This window comes from Cetorhinus maximus, chromosome 4 (assembly GCF_964194155.1).
Source record: "Cetorhinus maximus chromosome 4, sCetMax3.hap1.1, whole genome shotgun sequence".
NCBI lineage: Eukaryota > Metazoa > Chordata > Chondrichthyes > Lamniformes > Cetorhinidae > Cetorhinus > Cetorhinus maximus.
The window spans coordinates 76,518,487-76,541,327 of record NC_135882.1 but is presented as its reverse complement, the minus strand read 5'-3'; the positions used below and the strand labels follow the sequence as shown (position 1 = coordinate 76,541,327).

Here is a 22,841-nt window from a genome sequence, read left to right as displayed (position 1 = left end):
AGTAAGTGAAGGCAGCTCTGGTCATTGCACTGTATTCACCATGTGAGTGCTTGGTCAGCATGTGTTCAGCAGGCTACTTGATCAAGGAAGGTTTGTTTCTAGCTAAACCCAAACATGTACTTGCCTTCAGTGATAACCTTCTGGAGAAGCTGAGAGTGTTATATGTTAAAGCCCCAATGCAAAGACTTCAGCAATTGAGTCTTAATCTCAGCTGACATGCCAGTGAAGGGCTGCTGCACTGTTGAAGGTGCTCACTTTTAGATGGGATGTTAAACCAAGACCCCAATGCCCTCTCAGGGAATCATTGAAAATACAACAGTCAGATAGTTAAAGAGCAAGATGTTCTCTTGATCAACACACCACTAACACACGCTAATGCTAACCAAGCTGAGAAAACAGCTAACTCAACAGTGTTCAGTTGTGTAACCTAGAACATTGGGCTAGCTTGGCTGTTACATAATGCCGTTATAATGAAGGATACAGTTCAAGTGATTCTCAGGTGTGTACAATCTTTATTAATGACTTGGATGAAGGGACCAATTTGCTGATGATACTAAGAGGTAGGTAGGAAAGCAAGTTGTGATGAGGATACAAAGGCTCTGCAAAGGGATATAGACAGGTTAAGCGAGTGGGCAAAAAATTTGGCAGACGGAGTATAATGTGGGAAAATGTGAGATTGTCCACTTTGGCAGGAAGAATAGAAAAGCAGAATATAATTTAAATGGAGACACAATGCAGCACGCTGAGGTACAGAGGAGTCTGTGGTTCATGTACAAGGACATCCAGAGTTAGCATTAGGCACAAGTTTTTAGGAAGGCAAATGGAATGTTGGCCTTTATTGCAAGGGCAATGGAAATATAAAAGTAGGAAAGATGGCCTTGAGGCCGCACTTAAAGTGCTGTGTACAGGTTTGGCCTCCTTTCTTAAGGGGGGATATCCTTGCAGAGAAGGTTCACTGGACTGGTTCCTGGGATGAAGGTGTTGTCTTACGAGGAAAGGTTGAGCAGGTTGGGCTTATAACCACTGCAGTTTGGAAGAATGAGAAATGATCTTTCTTCCAACATTCTGAGGGAGCTTGATAGGGTAGATGCCAAGAGGATGATTCCCCTCATGGGGGGAGGGAAATATAGAATTAGGGAGAACAGATCAAAACAACAGGTCTGCCATTTAAGACAGAAATGAGGGGAAGTTCTACTGAGAGGCATTAGTCCTTGAAACACTCTTCCACAGAGAGCAGTGGAAGCTGAGTCATCAAATATTTCAAGGTTGAGTTGAACAGATGTTTGATCTACAAGTGAGTCAAGGGTTATGGGGGACAGGCAAGAAAGTGGAGTTAAGGCCACAATCAAATCTGCCATGAACTTATTGGATGGCAGAGTAGGCTCGATGGACCGAATGGCCTATTCCTGCTTCTAATATGATCTGTCCATTGGTTTACTTCTGGTAGTTAACTACAAATTCAACTATGAAGATTACAAGATAGCTATAGAAGTTAGTTTGCAAATTTTGACCAATACATCAATTAGGTGACCAACTGTACAAGTAGCTCAATAAAATATCCAAGGAGGGCAACTTGAGCAGTTGCCAATATGAATCATCTCAGAAATGACTCATTCCACTTTTAAATGCTACATTTTTTGACCTTTTAGATGCTTTCACAAAATTCCCATGGTGGCAAAGCTGGAGGATTAACACATTTACATGACGAGTGGGACATAAGCATTATTTGAGTTATCAATCCCAGTAAAGCAGACTTTCCAAAAGGAGCAAAAGTGAGACTTGCATGTGAGAAAAACTTACATAATGGATGCGATAACTCAACACAAGTTTTTTTGTGGGCTACAGCTATAACGGCTGATGAGTTAGTACATAATGCAGAAAGTCTTTAGGCCCAACAGGTCTATGATGGTGTTTATGCTCCACACGAGCCTCCTCTTATCTTATTGCATTTCATCCCATCAACATATCCTTCCAATCTTATTCCCTCGTCCATCTTCCCCTCAAATGCATCTATGCTAAACATCTCAGCCACTCCATATGGTAGCAAGTTCCACATTCTCATAATTTTCTGGGTAAAGTATGCAACTTACTTCTGAAGAAGTTTTTCTTGGATTCTTTATTGAATTTATTAGTCACTGTCTTATATTTATGGGCCTTAGATTTGGACTTCCCAACAAGTGGAAACATGTCTTTACATCTACTCATCAAACCCACTCATAACTTTAAAGACGACTATCAGGTCACCTCTCAAATCTTTGTTTTTCTAGCGAACAGAGCCCTATCCTATTCAGATTTTCATAGATTGATGCAACACAGGAGGCGGCTATTTGCCCATCACGCCTATGCCGGCTATTTGGAAGAGCTTTCTAACTAGTTCCACTCCTAGCTCTTTCCCCATAGTTCTGTAAGTTTCCTGATTGATGCCAGAATAGAGATGGTGCTTTCTTTTAAATCTTCTTTGTACTTGCTCCAGCTTCTATATTCCTATTGCAAGATAAACTGTGCAAAATACGCATTATGCTCTAATCATGATCTGTGTTTTTAGCAATTTTTCTGCTTTCACACTCTGTTCCTCTAGAAATCAATTCCAGTGCCCTGCTCACATTTTAATGGCTTTGTTGACATGTGTTGTTATTTTTAATGATAACATTCTGATGAAATGTCACAGAGCTGAAAGGTTAATTCCATTTCTCTTTTCACAGATACTACCAGAGCTGCTGAATATGTCCAACATTTTCTGTTTTTATTTATTATTGACATATTAGATTTGCAGAAGCCAGATTGACTGGAATTCTAAGGGACTACTTTATTTTGAAAGTACCTCTATTAATAAAATAAATTGGAATACACTTCATATTTGTAATGTATTTTTTACCAAATGTCTGAAAAACTGCCAAACTTACTCATTACTAATTTAGGGTCAGGAATGAAGCTTGAATATTACTCTGACACTTTCCAAATGTTAAGCACTTGCAAACATTAGTTATAGCAAAAAACAAACAAACTGAGCATTATAAAGGAGAAGTTCAAAAGGAACTGAATGTAACAGGAGACTAATGAAGAGGAACAGATTGCAACAGAGAAAGTAAATATATGGGAAGGGTACGAGAAAGGATGCATGAAGTAGAAAGTAGCATACACACCAATTTAATTTAATTCAGATTGATCATACCAATGCATGTCCTTCAGATATATTTGAGAAAAATATTCAAAAATGATTTTAAAATGTTTTCAATTGTTTGATTTAGAAAAATGACTGAATAGTGATGGTGCTCCTTTTGATTTTATGAAAATTTCTCATGACCAAAATATTCCCCATATATTACAAAACTACACTGCTATTCTGCTATCATTACTTCTTTTTAATCTCAAGGTCTTGTTCACACTGCTGCTTCTTCTACTGCGCTCAAACAGGAAAGGATGAGTGTCAAAGCGAAAGTGAAAACTGCTATTTTAATCTTGATAAAAGAAAAAATTAGTGTCAACACAATCCACAAGACAGATAGAAACTGCTCAAGAGAATTAACTCTAAGGATTTTTTCACAAGAATATTCTTATGCAAGGTACTGTGATTATAATGATGATCCATAGCCCTCTGATGTCTCTAGTCATAGTGAGTGCTAGTTCTGCATACAGGTGTTTGGTTCTGTTACCTCTCTTATTGCCTTGTCCTTTCTATATATGCACACTCAGAGGAATATTCACACAGGGCCACTAAAAAAAAATTTCAATCTATCTTTGTTCACTCTACCAACACCATGGGATCAATCTCCACAGATGCTTTTCCACTTGCCTGCCTCAACTCTGGCAGAAGTGCTGCAGGAACCTTAAGAAACATGGTGCAAATGATATTCTTGTCTATTTTCCAGGGTTTTCTGCGGATTTTCCAGCAATGTTTTGATGGGTGAGTGGAAGAAACCACACAAACTCCCCCCATCAGCTGATTCTGTGTCCTTGCTTTCTTTGAGTTATCTTATTAATTATCTTACTAAAACTCAAGCAAACTACACATATACATTCTCTCACATAGCTACCTAGAGTCGAAGTGTCTAAAACTTTTAAGCTGGGTACTGGATACATGTGACATTGAATGGGCTACATAAAATTACACACAAATGTGAGATCCCCAAAAGTTAGAGACCTGCTTTCCAACTCTTGAAGCTGAGGATCTTTAAATGATGGAATAGTTCGATGGACCGAATGGCCTACTCCTGCTCCTGTTTCTTATGGTCCGTTCACTGGTTTACTTCTGGTACAAATTCAACTGTGAAGATTACAAGATAGTTAAAGAAGTTAGTCTGCAGATTTTGATCAATATATCAATTAGGTGACTCGTTCTGAAGTCGGGTTTGAACACAAGTGCAGAAGACAGGAATGGTCAGAATTTTGTTTGCTAGATCGAAGGAGATTTCAAGCCACTCTTGGCCCTGCAGGCTGTTTCTTGGACACTTCTGACCTAAATTAGTGCGCGCGGTTTTGGAATTCTCACTTCAGAAAGGATGTAGCTGAGCTGGAAAACACATAGTAAAAGGCTATGATAAAGTTGCACATTAATATGACTCAAGGATATGAGCATCTTCCATCTGGAAAGATGACAGCTGAGTGGAGATAGGATTGAGGCATTCAAAATCCAGCCAAATACTTAGATAGCACAAAGAAAGCCCAGTGACAAATTATTTATCAATATTGCATCACTTCTGCAGCAAACTGCTTTCTTTACCTTGTTACATAATCAGAGCAGCATGATTAAGATCAACAACTTAGCTCGGTGGCTTAAGGACACACACCCACATATCCACTCGAAGACAACTGCTCCATTGTACTTTCCTGACTTTTAGAAGCACTTAGTTTGAAAATGAAGTTGTATTAAATTTTAAAAAGGAACTTCTCTGAGTGTCAATTAAATAATTGACCAACAAATAATATGCTAGTATCTCCTAGCCTCAATTCTCAACAACTGAGGCAGCTACAGTTGGAGGTAAAAAGTATCAGTTCCAAACTGCTATCCACTAATTTCTATTTGAAAGTGTGTGCATGTCTGTGTGTCGGTCTGGTGAAAACACAATCAGCTTTCACATCAATGTCGTCACATTTAAGTTATAAATAAAGGATATGTCAGCATTTATTACCTATCCCTAATTGCCGTTGCTCAGAGGGCAATTTTTTTTTTAAAAAAGAGTCAACCACATTGCTGTGGGTCTGGGTCTGGAGTCACATGTAGGTCAGCAGATTTCCTTCCCTGAAGGACATTAGTGAACCAGGTGGGTTTTTACAACAATGGTTTCATGGTCATCATTAGACTTTTATTTCCAGATTTTTTTTATTGAATTCAAATTCCACCATCTGCCGTGGCAGGATTCGAACCCAGGTCCACAGAGCATTACCCTGGGTCTCTGAATTTTTAGTCTAGCGACAATACCAATATTCCATCGCCTCCGCATGTGTACTCCATAAACAAGCAAACAAGCTCTACCTTTGCGGATTTCTTAGTATTGTGACTTTGGAAATTCTGACACCCAGCTAACACCACCACCACCACCCCCAAATAGGATCTTTATAGGGGATAAAGTCTCCTTTGCTCCTCCCACCATTGACAGGAGCTAGGTTATCTCCTTTCAACAACTAGCAGTTAGATTTCACCTGACTCCTCCTTCAGCAGCCCCTTGGGATAGAGGATGACATGCTTCCACTCCAGTTTGATGGGTTCAGAGATGGCTTATAAGTCCAACGTGCGATTTGCAAATGCTGCCACTTGCAGGGCAAGTGGTGCTTGAAGGGTCAGGTAGATGAGTTGAGTTGTTGGGAGGTTTGTGCACGCTCTCCAACCCCTCAACTTCGTCTCTGCACGTTCCCGACAAAGTCTCTCCGTAAGCAGTCCAAGTCTCTGAAGCACGTGGGATTGTGACGACCACTGCTGCCCAGTAAACCATGACCTTAGTCTCGGGTTCAAGATCCTGGTCCATAAATACACTTTTCCTCAGTCAGTCAAAGGCTAAGCTGAGACAATGAAGGCAATGATAAATTTCGTAAAGCTTTCACAGACTGGAAATTTCACACCTCAAGAGAAAATCAGCAGTCTGACAGGTGTCAAAAGGTGCAGCATAAAATCCACACTTTATAAGGAACAAAAAGGTGGGTAGAGTGCAGGAGATCCAACAATTAATGGACACCAATGACACATGTGGTTCCTTCAGCATTATCAAGATAATGTATGACCCAGGCACTCAATGGCTCACCCAGCTGAGAGCCAAGCATGGAGGGGAGCTCATCAAGACAGGGTAACAGTCACTGCTCGAGAGAGAGAACATTTTGAAGAATTCCTCAACAGGACTCGAATGCCCTCAACTCCATTCATCAATATTCCATCTAGCTCAGACTCAGTGTCACCCCAGTCTGGAGCAAAGTCAAAAAAGTTACCAGCTAAAAACAGTAATGCCTCTGGAGCAGATGGAATCCCTGAATTTCTGAAACACAGCTGAGATACACTCCTGGCATGGCTGCACAATCTCATATCACTCATCTGGAAAAAAAAGTGCATGCTGGGGCATCTCAGAGACACTGTGATCATGGCTGTATTCGAGAAGGGGAACAAATCCGATGCAGTAGCTACAAAGGAGTCTCCCTTCTGATTGCCACAGGGGAGTTCAATTCAAGGATCCTCCCCAACTACCTCCCCACAATGGCCAATGGTCTCCACCTTGCTATACATAAACAAAATCATAACCTCCAAACTAAAGATTTCCTCTACAGCCTGGTATTGCTGCCAAAATGATTCCATGAGCCATGATAGTCATGTACTGTCAGAAAGGTATAATACTACATTCTGGTATACTACATACAGGTCTGGGCCTATATGAAAGAATGCAACCTCCTAGCATTATGTAACTTTATTCAGTTTCACTATTAACTGTAATATGTATCCTCAAAAGGAATACATCTCCTCAACAAACATCTGGGTGAAACCCTTGTGGGCCACGTCAGGTGGAATGAGTAATGTATAGCTCTGGAAGCACCAGGTGTTCTCAAGCTGTTTTCTAGAAACCTAGTCAGTCACAAGTCATCAAGGATTCTCTTTAGTTTCAAGGAAGTCCCAAAAACAAGAACCCAATCTTAAGATCCAGCTACATAACCAGGACTCTGACTCAAATACTCCCAAGGATGTAACCAAAATAGCCATCCTCAAAGTATGCGGTTTCCAATGTGCACTTCGTTGCCAATAGCCTCAACATCGGAGTGCATTTGACACTTAGTATTATGTAACAAAGCAATGCAGCAAATTCACAATTGCATGTTTACTTTTTCCATAAGGAGCCTGTTTTAGTGTCTCTGCCCGGTTTTCCTGTGCAATTGCGACAAGACTCGGATGAAATTCAAAGTGATGGGCTTAATGCTTTGTTCCCACTCGCTATGATCTTGGAGTGAGCTGGGAAATAGGTGCCCAAGGCTGTCACCAGAAACAGGCGAGGGCTTCACTCAACTTTGAAAATGAAGATGTGTGGTCGCTGTGTTACACAATCCCCAACCTCACACACTGTGCAAGACAGTCAAACCAGTTTTTCTTCAAGATTGTACTGGAATAACTGAATGGCTTTGGGGGAGGAGCAGAAATGTTCTTCCTGTGCCTTCACAAAAATCCTCTCACCCACTTCACCTTCTGCTGCGCTGATTCGCAAGTGGCCGCAGCTTCCCTTTATGCATCAGTTGCCATCTCAGCTCCATAGCTGGGCCACTGGATTTACTACCGCCTTCCAATCAGCCTGTGCTCCGTCAATGCTCAATTTATGCTGGCATCATGTTGAATCTATTTTAATCAGGCCTACGTATGAGAATGATTCGGGCCTCCAGCGAGTTTCATTTGGTCCATCCATAAACTGCCTGATGAATAGGGAAACTCAAAAATCAAATCCAAGTTATTTTGTGACTGTCTTGAAAGATGGTTCATGCTAACCTTTTGCACTTTGGGTTAAATTCTACTCCCCCTCTCAAAATAGCCAGATAGCTGACACAAAACAATTGACAGAGAATGTTGATACCATTGTTAAAAAATTGCTGCATTTGCACGACCCATTCATGTATCGCCACATACACAAGCACACACAAACACAGTGTACAAAATGTATCCAGTGGGTAATTTCTTCAGGGGAACTATGTAGTGACAAACACTGGGATATATTATGTTGAAACTAACACAGTATTTTCTCACAAACCTGAGAAATAATATTTTGCTGATGTCATTCCAAAAAAATTAGCCTCAATTTGTGCTTTATGCACAGAATCTTTAAAGATCTGTTGCCCTGCTTAAACTTTGAGCTCAGACTTTTCTTTAACTCTTCCCAAAATGTCCTGAATTTGAGAGTATTGGCCTCCAAATTCTTAGAGCTTTCCTACATTACAAAAGTGAAACCACCTCAAAAGTATTTAATTGGCTGTAAAGTGCATTGGGGTGCAATGTCATGAAAAGTACCATATAAATGCAAGTCTTTTATTTCTTTAATACAAGGTTTAATATACTGGAACTTCTCCAGTCCAGAAATCTACTGTTTGGAAAAACCAGTTGTCAGGAAATTTTTGAACCACCCCATGCATTTCCTCAACATCGTCTTTCAGCTTCTCCCATTTTACTTAGCATCACCACAATGTTGGTTGATCACTCTTTTCCATTCCTCCTGTCAATCATCCATTCCTCCAATTCATTTGTGTTTAAGTCTCTCTCCACTACATCTTTCCATTTGATGTCAGGTCTTCCTCTTCTCCTTCCTGGCAGTCCCAACTCCATCACTCACCTCACCACATTTCCTCGTTCTCTCTCCAAAATTAGATGGCCACACCATTTCAATTTCTTCTTGGTTACTTTCTTTGATGCTCCCACAATCTTCACTGACCCCCTGATGTGCTGGTTCCTGATTTTGTCCTTTCTCATTGCTCCACACATTCATCTCAGCGCCCAAGTCTCAATAGTATCCAGTCATTGTTCCTCTCTTCTTGATGTTACCCAAGTTTCTGCACTGTATAACAAGGCCGGTCTCGCAACTGTCTTGTAGATTGTCCCTTTCAGTTTCGGTGATACTTTTTAACTACATAACACTCCTGTGCACCTCTTCTAATTACGCCAACCAGAGCTAATCCATTGCTAATTTCCATACTTTAATCTTCTGCCACCATTGGCTCCAGGTACTTGAAGTTACTCATTTTCTCCAAGTCTTCAACCATAATCTTTACAACTCCACTCTGATCCTCTTCCCTAGGCTCAAACCATAAGAACATAAATTAGGTCTTTGGTCTACTGATCTTCATGCCCATGTTCCCATCATCCCCAGCACCTAGCTCAAACATCATTGGCCTCATTCCCTCGATGTCATCAGCTTCATTTTAATCTAGTACTTTGGGAGCGGAAACATGGAAGATACAGTATTTGGATTAGTAAAACAACTTTTATGACTGCTTTATAATATTTGATCACTGTTTTATGTTTCTGGTAAATATTTATACTTACACTGATTTCCAGTTCACACACCTGTGGTTAGGCATTACATTCTATTATCCAGAAAATTCCAAAATCCAGAAATGACCCAAGCATTCCAGACCCGAAAGGTTAGTCTACATAGATTTGTTTACTTTTAAAAGGGTCCACTTACGTCCTTGCAATGCATGAATGATCTGGTAACAAATAAAGTTGCTGGCCATATTTCTGTGGATAAAGTTGAACTATTGTTTTCTAAAATGTCAGCTATTTTTCATTAAAGTGGAAAAACCTGATCAATTTGAAAATCAGGTGAAAGCTAAACATTGACCTCAAAAATTTGATCCTGGAAAAATAATTGGCAGGGCCTTTACAGGTGTTCAGGCTTTCAAAACTCTAAGAGCTAAAAGACATCACTAGTTCATGTTTCAATTTTACCATCTGAGCAGAAGTCAGTTTACATCTATTGACAGGAATGACTTGGCACAGAGCCATATCTTCACCTAATGTTGATAATTAAAATTCATTTAAATCAAAATGAACAAGACAACAACTTGGTTATTAGTCAATCCTGCCTTGCAATAAATGAGACTGATACTCAATCTCTAATATTCAATATATGCTCACTGATTCCAACAGCACCTTGACTACACTTCACACACCCTACTTCTTGGGGGATTCTATTTCACTCTCCTAGGATCCCTGCCTCTGTTGCATCTGTTCTGAATATGCCAACTTCAATACCAGTGCCTTTGATGTCTTCTTTTTCCCTCAACTGAGGATTCTCCACCCACCGTGTAAAACAGGGACCGCAACTATGTCCATTCCATTTCTCGCACTTCTGCTGTCACCCCTTCCCCCAACCACACCAGCCACTCCACCCCACCTCAAGCCATGATAGGGTTCCCTTTGTCTTCACACAAGATCTTATCAGCCTCCACATTCAACAGATCAACCACTGAACCATAGAAAATTTACAGCACAAAGAGGGCATTCAACCCATTGCGTCTGCGCCAGCCAAAAAAGAAAAAAAACTAGCTGTCCATTTTAATCCCACCTTCCAGCACCTTGTCCACAGTCTTGCAGGTTACAGCACCCTCCTTCATTTCCATCATCTCCAGCATTATGACACCGCCAAGCACATCTTCCCATCCCCACATCTTTCAACCTTTGAAGGGACTGTTCCCTGGTCCACTCCTCAAACACTGCCAAAATCCCCTCCACTTCCCATGGCATTTTTCCATGCAGGCACAGGAGATGCAACACCTGCCCTTTTCCCCCGAGGCCCAAACACCCACCAGGTGAAGCAACAATTTACTTATATTTCTTTCAACTTAGTGTTCTGCATTCGCTGCTCATGACGTGATCTTGCTACATTAGGGAGTTCAAATGTAGATTGGGTGTTTGTCATGAATATATAATAATTGTCATAATGTTATTGGAATTTATTGTAAAATAGTGATACGTGCATCTGTGTGTGTGAGAGAGACAACTGGATTAAAAGGTAGCTGGTCTGAAGGCTTTGATGTAAACATGGGGGAAATATAGAATGCAAGGTGTAAAAAGATATTTGCATTTTTAAATAAAGCAGACTAGATTGTTTTCAAAGGAGGGGTGAAATGTGTCACTTAGCCAGGTGAAGTTTAGAAAGTGTGTTTATTTTTCCCAAAGATTACTGGTAAAACTTAGTGCTATGAGTGATTTTTATCATGAGAAAGTTGGGCCTGAATTTTTCAGTCGGCGTGCAGGGGGCGGGCCCAATGACACACGATGACGTTGGGCATGCGTCCCAACGTCATCACGCTGTCTCATAATGTTTCATTCGGCGGGTGCACACCAGAGTTGGCTGCGCACCCACCAATATTTAACTGGCCTAATAAGGTAATTAAGGAAGTAATTAAGGTAATTGTTTACGCTGCCTGTCCAACCTTAAGGTTGGCGGGCAGGAGAAAAGGCCAAGCAGCCTTCACGTTTTTTAGGAAACCTCATCCACGAGCAGGATGAGGTTTCCTAAAGTATTTATGAATCAATTTTTAAAATTCTGAAATATAAAAAACATGTCCCATCTCATGTGACAGTCACATGATAAAGCGCTTCAATGTCTGAGGCAGCTCCATGCCTCAGGGAGATTGAAGCGCTCTTTCACGCACATGCACGAAAGAGCGCTGGCCCTGACTTTCGCTCCTCCCCCTGCCCGCACAGGTAGCACTGAGCACTACCGCTTGCGTCTTATGCTGGGTGGGCCTTGATTGGCCCATCCGCATAAAATAGCGGCATGGAGCCGACCGCTCCCGCCGAGCCTGCCCGCCAACTGAAATGTTCAGGACATAAATTCCAAAGACATAGTGAAACATTGGAAATTTGCTTTCAAAGGAGAAAATATGTATAAAGGAGCAGAGGCTGTCTGTAAGGTTAGGCATTTTTAAGATCTAACAAGTGTGAAAAGCCTTCAGCATCTAAGCCTCAAGTTGCTGTTTTCAAAGAACTAAAGTTAAGAGAACTCGCTTTGAATTTGACTGGTTCAGGGTGTTGTGTGTCACCTAGCCTGGGTCTTTTAAAATCTGTGTGTCTTACTGTTGCCTTAAAGAAAGTGTAACTGGGAGTCGGATTAAGTAGGGGATTTAAGAGTCATCGTAGTAGTAATTTGTACATCTATGCGTTTAAGATCATTTCTCTTATTAATAAAATGCTTAATCTACTTTTGTAAAAGCCTATAAGACTTGGTAGTCTTATTACTACTGAGTTCAAGGCCTGTATCTCAAAATTTATACAAGTTGCAAAACAAGTGGCAGTTGTTTGAAGTTTCCCTTTGGGACTTGAACAACTCAGCATTTACCATCAGCTGTGCCATAACAGAGTTGGGGGCTCTTTGCTGGATAAATTTGAAATTCTTTGATTGGTTTGGAGTTGGTGAATCTTAAGGTTACGAGTACGAGATGCATTTTGAATTCAGGAGTTGTTGTGAGGTTTTTTTTTGAAGTGGTGAGACTGCAATATGGCTTTGGCAGTTGCTCAGACTTGTCTGGGAGTTGAACTTATAACTAAGGCTGGTTTACAAAAGGTAACTAAAGTTAAATTAATGGATTATTGGGGTTACCTGCAGGGGTGAAGAAAGCAGGTATAATTGAAGGTATAGTACAGCATTTAAAGTTGGAAGTGATGCCTGACACTAGTGAGTCACAGCTGGAGGTAGTGAGGCTTCAGTTAGAAAAGAAGAGGCTTGAATTTGAACAAGCAAAGGAACTGAGAAAACTTGAATTAGAGGCAAACAAAAAGGAAAAAGAATTGGAAATGAAAAAACAAACTAGAGGCAGAAGAATAAGGAAGAGCATTTCAAAGAGAACAAGCCGAAAGGCAGGAGAAGGAAAGAAAACAAGAAAGGGAATTATAAATGGCAAAGTTAGAAAAGGAGGAAGGAGAAAAAGAGAGAATTCCATCTTAAAATGCAGGCAGTTAAAAAAGAGACACCAGTAGGTGAGGAAGGACTTATTTCCAGACCAGAACCCAGTGGGGAGAAGTTTAATTTTGTACAAGCACTTCCAAAGTTTGAGGAAAGAAGTATGGAAGCATTCTTTATTTTATTTGAAAAGAAACCTAAATAGATGAAATGGCCACAGGGAAACCAGACATTGTTGTTACAATCCAGGTTGGTGGGTACAGCACATGAAGTTTATGCCTCACTGTCAGAAGAAATGTCAGTGAACTATGATGTGGTAAAAATAAGGCTATTTTGAGTGCATATGAGTTGGTTCCTGAGGCATGCAGGCAGAAATTTAGGAATATAAGAAAACAGTTTGGGCAAACTTATATTGAGTTTGAAAGAACAAAACGTAATTTTGATGGGTGGATACGGGCATTAAAGATAGAGACAACATATGCAGCTGTCAGCTAATTCCTTTGGAAGAATTTAAAGATTCAATTCCTTCGTTAGTGAGAAAACATGTGGAGGAACAGAGGATTGAAACAATAAGACAAGCAGCAGAGATAGCTGATGATTATAAGTTAGTTCACAGAGTTAAACCTTTTTATTGTCACCCTTTTAAATCAGAAAAGGATAGAAAGTGGGAAGGTGAAAGGAAAGTGGGTTGTCAGAGAAGAGGAGTAAGTGGAAATTCGCATGAAGTTTTTTCTCAGAATAAAAAGGAAGGTGCTGAGGGTAGAAGTGACACTTGAAAATTGAGGTGTTTGGATTGTAATAAAGTGTGCTGGAAATTGCAGGGAAATTCTGTTGAAATTATAGGGATGCAGAAAAGTCCTTGAAGTAAAAGTACTGTGGGTTTTGAGGTTAAGGCACAGGAAAAACCAGTGGTTTGTGGACAGGTAAACCGGGGAGAATCAGTGATAGGTAAAGAAGTGGGAATGTGTTCACAATTCACCCAAGAGAACTCGGAGGAGCAGATTGCAGAAATGTTTAGAGATTTTGTGCACGAAGGGAAAGTCTTTCCGTGTGTACAGGGAGGAGTAAGTAAAGATGTTAAAATGTTAAGAAACACGGGGGCTAGTCAATCATCAATGTTGTAGGATAGTGACATTTGTTGTTCAGAGGGAGTATTGCAGGAACAGGTGATAATAAGTGGGGTTCATGGAGATGCTAAACCTATTCCATTGTGGAAGGTAAATTTAAAGAGTAAGTGGAAAACAGGTAAAGAGATTGTTGTAGTGGAAAAATTGCCCACTGCAGGGGTTCAATTTATTATGGGTAATGATATAGCTGGATCACAAATGTGGGTGGTGCCTATAATCGTTGAGCAGCCTGTAGAAGTGTTTTCAACAGAAGTGTTGCAGAAAGAGCATCCTAGATCATTTCCAGATGGTGTGATAACGAGATCACAGGCTCATAGGTTGAAACAAGAAGAACAGGAAGTTCAAAGGCAGGGAGGTGTGGAAACCCAGTTAGCTGACACTGTGTTTGATAAGGTTGTTCAGGAAGAAAGACAAGAGGACAATTCAGCTGAAATGTTTAACTTGATGTTAGTGGAGTAACAGAAAAAGGATTTGCAATTAAAACATTTGTATCAGACAGCTTAATCAGAAACAGAGGCAAAATGTATTCCAGAATGTTATTACCTAAAGGGTAATATTCTAATGAGAAAATGGAGGCTTTATCATGCTTCAGCAAATGAAAGCTGGAGGGAGGTGCATCAGATTGTACTACCATTTTCATGTAGAAATGAGATTCTGAAGATAGCTGATGAAATTGCAATGGGGGGGGGACATTTAGGGATTTGAAAGACACAGGTGAAGATACAAAAACATTTTTATTGGCCTGGATTGCATAGGGATGTTGTCAAATTCTGCAAAACATGTCACACATGCCAGGTGACAGGGAAACTACAGGCAGTGATTGAACCGGCACCTTTAATTCCAATTCCAGCATTTGAAGAACCTTTTACTAGGATCATGATTGATTGTGTAGGACCCCTCCCTAAGACTAAAAGTGGAAATAAGTGCTTACTGACAATAATGGATGAGTTTGCCAGGCCTCCTGAAGCAATACAGTTGAGAAACATTACAGCAAAGAAAATTGTGTAAGAGTTAACTGATTTTTTTTTAAACAAGATATGGTTTACCTAAAGAAATACAATCAGATCAGGGCTCAAATTTAATGTCACAGCTGTTTAAGGAAGTAATGAACAGTTTGGGAATAAAACAGTTGAAGTCAACAGCTCATCATCCTGGGTCAATGGGGAGGCGATGGCGTATTGTTGCTAGAATAACAATCCAGGGTAATCGTCTGGGCACCCCGGTTCAAATCCTGCCACGGCAGATGGTGGAATTTGAATTTAATAAAAATAGAAGTGTAATGATTACCATGAATCGATTGTTGTAAAAACCCATCTGGTTCACTAATGTCCTTTAAGGAAGGAAATCTGCTGTCCTTACCTGGTCTGGCCTATGACTCCAGACCCACAGCAACGTGGTTGATTCTTAACTGCCCTCTGTTAGGGATGGCCAATAAACACTGGCCTAGCCAGCGATGCCCACATCTAATGAATAAAAAAAAACAAGGGGCTTTGGAAAGATGGCATCAAACTGATTAGAGTGTACAGTCAGAATTACCCGCAGGATTGGGATAGGGGAATTCCATTTTTGTTGTTTGCTATTAGGGACACTCCAAATGCATCGACTGGTTTTAGTCCTTCTGAACATGGTCCTGAGGTAAGGGGACCATTGAAATTGATTCTTGAGAAATTGGTGGGTCAAAATTCAGAAAACTACTCTCCTGGATTATGTATCAACTTTCAGAGAGATTGGACAGAGCATGTGAGTTGGCTAGGGAACATTTAAAGGTAACACAGCAAGTGATGAAAATGAAAGCAGACAGGAAAGCTGCATCTCGTAGTCTTGTTGCTGGGGGAAAAGTGCCAGCTCTGTTACCAGTACTGGGTGACTCATTAAAGGCAAGATTTAGTGGGCCTTACAGGATTGAAAAGAAGCCGAGTAAAGTGAATTATTTAACAAATGGTCCAGATAGAAGAAAGAAGCAGAGGCTGTGTCATTTAAATACAATTAAAGTACTCTGACAGGGAAGAGGACCAAAAGGAGGCGTTAGTGGTGATAATGAGAAAGAAGTAGAAATGCAGGATTCTGAAATTAATTTCCCTCTAATCAAATTGGATAATGAAGGGGTACTTTAAAATTGAAATGGAACATTGAGTTACCTTCCAGAAAAGTGTCAAAGAGATTTGGAAAAGGTATTGTGATCACACAAAGATATTTGTGGAAGTAAGCTGGGGAGGACAAATTTAGCTATATATAATGCCTCTGTAGAAGTTTCATCTTCGCTAAGGCAACATCCTTATTGATTAAATGCGGCAAAATTATCACAAGTACAGAAAGAAATCAAATTCATACTTCAAAATGACATCACTGAGCTTAGTTCCGGTAACTGGAGTTCGCCTATTGTGCTGGTACCAAAGCCAGTTGGAACACAAAGACTATGTGGACTATCGAAAGGTGAACGCGGTGACAAAAGCGGATTCATATCCTATACCATGGTTGGAAGGTTGTCCCACTTTCTCAATACAAATCAAAATTTCTCACAAAGATTGACTTGCTAAAAGGATATTGGCAAGTACCATTATCGGAGAGAGCAAAGGAGATATTGGCTTTTGTGACGCCAGATGGACTAAATCAGTTTAAGGTCATGCCATTTGGTATGAAAAATGCACCTGCAATATTTCAAACATTGACAAAGTAATTGCAGGGCTGAGCAATTGTGCTGTTAATATTGACGACTTGATAGTTTTCAGTCAGATGTGGGAAGAGCATTTACAACATCTGGAAGAATTATTTACTCGATTACAAGAAGCTAATTTGCTGATGAACTTGGCTAAAAGTGAATTTACAAAAGCTCCAGTAACGTATCGAGTCCATACCATTGGACATGGTAAGGTGGCTCTGAGAAATATGAAAGTCAAGGCTAACGTGGGTTTCCCCGACCTACAACAAAACAAGAGGTTTTGAGATTTCTGGGAATGAGTGGGTTTTATCAGAAATTTGTACCAAATTTTAGCAGTGCGGTTGCTCCACTGACTGAATTACTAAAAAAGAACTAGAAGTTTCAATGGACACAGGAGTGTCAGAAGGCATTTGACAGCTTGAAAACTGTATTAACTATGACACCAGTTTTGGCAGTACCTAATTATGCCAAGCAATTTAAGTTGGCTGTTGACGCAAGTGATATAGGCATTTGGCGTACTGTTACAAGCAGATGACCCTGGAATTGAAAAACCGACAGGGTATTTTTCACGGAAGTTGAATGTACAACGGAGAAGATATTCAATGATCAAAAAGGAGACTCTGGGTTTGGAGTTAGCATTGCAGCATTTTGAGATTTATGTTGCAAACAATTCATCAGAAACAATTGTTTATACAGACCATAATCATTAAAGTTTCTGGACAAATTTTGAGACAAAAGTGCAAGGCTATTCAGATGGAGTTTATTACTGCAACCATTTCATCTACAGATCATACATATGGTGGGACGAGAAAATCTGATTGCAGATGCATTATCAAGAGTTTGAAGCTTAAAGGGAAAATTGGACATTTAAAACTTGGACACTGAACTGAAATGATTTCTGCTAATACGAAGGATTAGTATATATATTATGCTAATGCATGCATCTGGTAATGTAATGGTGTAAGTATATAGATTAGTTTAGGGGATAGTATAAGATATAAGATGGGTTAATAAAAATGAAGCTGTCTTTTTAAATCTGTAGGTTCATTTTTTAATTAGGAGGGAGATGGCAGGAAGATATAATTCTCAATATTATTGGAATTTATTTTAAAATAGTGGTATCTGCATCTGTATGTGTGTGAGAGAGAGAGACTTAATTGGATTAAAGGCAGCTGGTCTGAAGGCTTTGATATAAACATGATAAATATGGGGGAAGTATAAAATGCAAGGGGTAAAAGGGCATTTGCATTTTTAAATAAACCAGACTAGATTGTTTTCAAAGGAGGGGTGAAATGTGTCACCTGGCCAGGTGAAGTTTAGAAACAGTGTTTATTTTTCCCAAAGATTACTGGTAACACTTAGTGCTATGAGTGATTTTTATTATCAGAAAGATAAAGTCCAAAGATAATAGTGAAACAATGGGAATTTGCAGTCAAAGGGGAAAATATGTATAAAAGAATGAAGGCTGTGTGTAAGGGTAGGCATTTTTAAGATCTAACAAGTGTGAAAAGCCTTCAGCATCTATGCCTCAAGCTGCTATTTTCAAAAACTGAAGTTAAGAAAACTCACTTTGAATTCGACTGGTTCAGGGTATTGTGTGTCATCTAACCTGGGTCTTTTGAAATTTATGCATCTTACTGTTGCCTTAATGAAAGTGTAACTGGGAGGCAGGTTAAGTAGGGGATTTAGGAGTTATCATACTAGTAATTTGTAGATCTACGTATGTGATTAAAATAATTTCTCTTATTAATAAATGTTTAATCCAGTTTTGTAAAAGCCTATAAGACTTGGTAGTCTTATTACTACTGAATTCAAGGCACATATCTCGAAATATATACAAATTGCAAAACAAGTTGTGGAAGTTATTTCAAGTTTCCCTTTGGGATTTGAACAACTTCGCATTTACCATTGGCTGTGTTTGCCTTGTGGAACACCTCCATTCAGTCTACAAACATTATCTCAAGCTCCGGTTGCGTCATTTCAATTTTGCTCTTCACTTCCACTCCAACCCCTGTCCTCGGCTGCCCATACTGTTCCAATGAAACTCAACATAAACTCTAGAAACAACTTTACAGCATTCCAGACTGAACATTGAGTTCAACAATTTCAGATCGTAACCTCTGCCCCCTCCCCCTTCTATCGATGGCAGCTGTGGTTGATTCTGCTTTTTGCATTTACACTTCCTGTAGAATCTTTTGTTGCTTTACTTGTCCGTTACCATTCCTTTTTGCTTTGCAATACTATCTCTTTTGACATTTAATCTCTCCTGTTTTATACCCTATCACAGACATTCCCTGTTGTTCATCCCTCCCCTCCCACTTTTTCATGCCTTGCTTAATGGTATGGTAATTAGCCATTAAAGAAAGACAATTGGTTAGATAGCTTGAGGGGCACCACTCCACATCAAGTGTGGGCAAGAAAAGAGGCAAGCCTCCATGATCTACCACAGCCGGTATGGGGATTGAACCCATGCTGTTGGCATCATTCTGCATCACACTCTAGCCAACTGAGCTAACCAACCCCCACAATCTGCCTGGTTTTGAAATGAGGACCTTTCGTGTTTGAGGTGAATGTGATAACTACTATACGAGAGACACGCTTGATAAATCTTCATTCCTTGACCAGGAAACAAACCCAGAGTGTAGCAGTGAAAGCGTTGAATCCTACCCACTAGACCACCAGGGAAGCTTAAAGTCTTGCTTAAAGGCTGTCGCATCCATAAATAATTTCAGTTCTGGTAACCATAAGTGAACATGTTTTATAACATTTTTTAATTCTTTATTTCTTTTTTGAAAACTCTTCATCTCCCTGAGGCAGCTCTGTGCTCCTCCCCCACCTGCACAGGCAGCACCGAGCACTGCCGCTCACATTTCACGCTGGGTGAGCCTTAATTGGCTCGCCAGCGTGAAATCGCTTTCCGGCCTTGATCGCAGGCAAAGGCGGCTTCCCAACTGCCCTCGCCGAGCCCACCCAACAAGGGCTAAATTCTGCCCAATAACTTGGTTAAGAGAAATAAATTGTTAAAATGTCCACACATCACCACAAGGTTTGATGATGTTCTATGCAGTTACAGATTTCCAGCTTCTGAGCAAACTTGTTCAACAGTCTACAGGAGGGGAATATAAACACTCTGGTTCCCTTGGAATCCAGCAGCTTTAAACTGTGTGAAGCAATGGACTGAGGAAGGCCACTGCCTTAATGTAGTTCACTCTCTCCAATATTGTTACAACCTCCAATATTGTTACAAATGCAAAGTTTATAAGATTGTTCTGTTTTAAACTGTCTCTGTAATATAAGGAAAAATGGGATAATGAAGAGAAGTCATGTGACTGGATGTGAGTTCTGCCCAGCAACAAGCCTGGGTGGCTTGGTTACAATGTGGACAGGGAGGCCCAGAATGAAAAGTGTTAAATGTTCACATCTGAAAACAAAGGCAAGAGCAGCTGTGCTGATTGTGGATAGACTTTCAGTCTCTAATTTTTGGGCAGAAAAGAGAGGTGTCTTGGGAAGAGACAAAGGGCTGCAGCTCGTGTAGTCAGCAGAGAGGAGGGTGAGCCCCTTCCATGAGCTAGCAAACTGCAATGCAGGAGGAGAGACTGTCACTGGTCAAAGAGACCACCCTGTGGCAATCTAAGGAACCCAGAAGATTTGCCCTGGCATGGCTGGAGGGGTGCGGCCGGGACGGGGGGCAGATTGCCAGAGTCGGCCGTGCTGCTGGTATTCGATTTCAAACTGTTTCAGAAACTTTTGACGGTCTTTCGACTTCACAACTCAGCAAAAACGGGGAGAAGCGAATCCGTTGGAAGCTGGGAGTAGTGTTGAACTATTTCCTATAAAGACAGTAAAGCATAACTGTAGCGTGGGGCTTACGGTTGTGTTAAGTTAAAAGGGGATATATTTTCTGTAGTTTAAACTATTAGTTGTTTATCAAGTAATGTTTAGTCAATGCTACTTTTAGTTTGTTACAGTAAAAGTCTTAAAATTTGAAATTTTATTGTGCAATTCATTTAAGGTGGCCTCTGGAAATTCAAATCTTTCATTTAAAGTCATCAGTCTCTAAATGGCTTGGACAAGAGGCTTGGACAGGCGCAGCCCCTACATGATAGGATTGTTGGCCTGTTCTTGGTGATAAGGTAAATCCTCCATATTTATCCCATGAAAACAGAAGACCAGCATTTTTAATCTTCCTGACAGACACTGTGTTTCATGTTGATCAGTATTATTTCAAATTTTATGGGACCGCGATGGCAATCTTGAGAACCAAAAGGTCAAGTTTCTGCAACGCTACAATATACTATTCAAATAGTTTACAAACAAGTTTTTTTTTAAAAAAGGCCCAATTATGTGCCGTGAACAACTATAAGCATTCCCAACATTGGTCTAAGGTGTTCTTAAGTGCACTGACCTGCTAAACAGGTAACAATTTAATTAGACCACTATACAATACTTTTTATTCTGAATCCAGGTCTAACCAGCAATACCCAACCATTGTTGCACAGAAAAAGCAGGGCAAATCCAACCCGACCAATTATCGCTCTATCAATTTACTCAATCATAAGTGATGGAAGGTGCCATGAACTATCAAGCGACAGCTGCTTAGCAATAACCTGCTCACTGATGCTCAGTTTGGGTTTCACTGGGGTCACTCAGCTCCTGACCTCATTACAGCCTTGGTTCAAACATGGACAAAAGAGCTAAACTCCCAAGGCGAGGTGAGAGTGATTGCCCTTGACATCAAGGCCACGTTTGACCGAGTGCAGTATCAAGGAGCCCTAGCAATACTGGAATCAATAGGAATCAGGGGGAAAGCTCTCTGCTGGTTGGAGTCATACCTAGCACAAAGGATGGTGACAGTAGTTGCTGGAAGTCAGTCACCTCAGTTCCAGGACGTCACTGCAGGAGTTCCTCATAGCAGTGTCCTAAGCCAACCATCTTCAGCTGCTTCATCAATTACCTTCCTTCCATCATAAGATCAGAAGCACGTTCAAATTGCCATCGAAATCTCCTATGGAATCTGCTTCCACCACCCTTGCAACTCATGCACTCCAGGCCATAACAGCCCTCTGTATGAAAACATTTCTCCTCTTTCTTTTATCAATTATTTTAAATCTATGACCTCTGGTTACTGACCCACTTGCCAGGGGAGCAGTTTCTCCCTACTTGCTTTATCAAAACCTCTTGGGTCTTTACTTAACCTTCTCTGCTCTAAGGAGAGCAATCCTAGCTTCTCTAGTCTCTCCACATAACTAAACTCTCTCATCCTTGGCATCTCCTGGTAAAACTCCTCTGAATCTTTTCCAAGGCCTTGACATCCTTCCTAAAGTGTGGTGCCCAGAAATGTACACAATACTCCAACTGAGGCCTATCCAGATATTTGCAACAGTATGGCATGACTTCATTGTTTTTGAACTCAATGCCCCTATTTATAAAGCAAAGTATCCTATACACTTTCTGAACAGCCTTCTCAACTTGCCCTGCCACCTTCAAAGGTTGTAAATATGCACACCCAGTCTCTCTGTTCTTGTACCCCCTTCAAAATAGTAGCATTTAGATTATACTGCCTCTCCATGTAGTTCCTCCCAAAGTGCATCACTTCATACTCATCCCCTTTAAATTGTATCTCCTAATTCACCAGATCCTCCTGAAGTCTGCTGCTATTCTCACAATTTACTATGTTGCCAAGTTTTGGTCATCCGCATACTTCAAAACTGCATTCCCTATGCTTTAGTCCAGTCACTTTTATATACAAGAAAAGCAATGGACCAAATACCAAATGGACCCCCACTGCACACTTCTTTCCAATCAAAAAAAAAATCTATTCACCAATATTCTCTGCTTCCTATCCCTTAACCAATTATGTATTCCAAGTTACCACCATTTTTTTAATCCCACGTTCCCCATCTATCTTCTGAACAGTTTGTTTTGTGGGATTTTTAATCAATATTTGATGGTCTATATATACAATATCTACCCCCCACCATTACTTGGTCAAAAGATACATGCAAGTCAGATGAGTCAAACATGATTTGCAATTAACTATTCCCTATTTCTTTATTAACCCATGCCTGCTGCTTCCATAGGATTTCTTTTTTTAAAATCCCTAATTGGTCCCACCATTCCTTTAACTACCCTTTTATGTTTACTTTATAAAAGATTTCTGGGTTCCCTGTTATGTTGCGCGCCCTTGAATATTTTCTT

The 22,841-nt window shown here is 40.3% G+C and overlaps 1 protein-coding gene across 9 annotated transcripts in view; it reads right to left on the bottom strand.

The window, feature by feature from the left end:
• Positions 1-22,841, bottom strand: part of ncoa2 (nuclear receptor coactivator 2) — a 203,545-nt gene that overhangs the window by 136,159 nt on the left and 44,545 nt on the right. The window contains exon 2 of one of the 9 annotated variants that reach the window (XM_078540350.1): positions 4,142-4,264. The exons of the other annotated variants lie outside the window; for them this stretch is intronic. The gene's annotated coding sequence lies outside the window, so the exon portion shown is untranslated. The remainder of the gene's footprint in view (positions 1-4,141; positions 4,265-22,841) is intronic. 9 annotated transcript variants of the gene reach the window in all.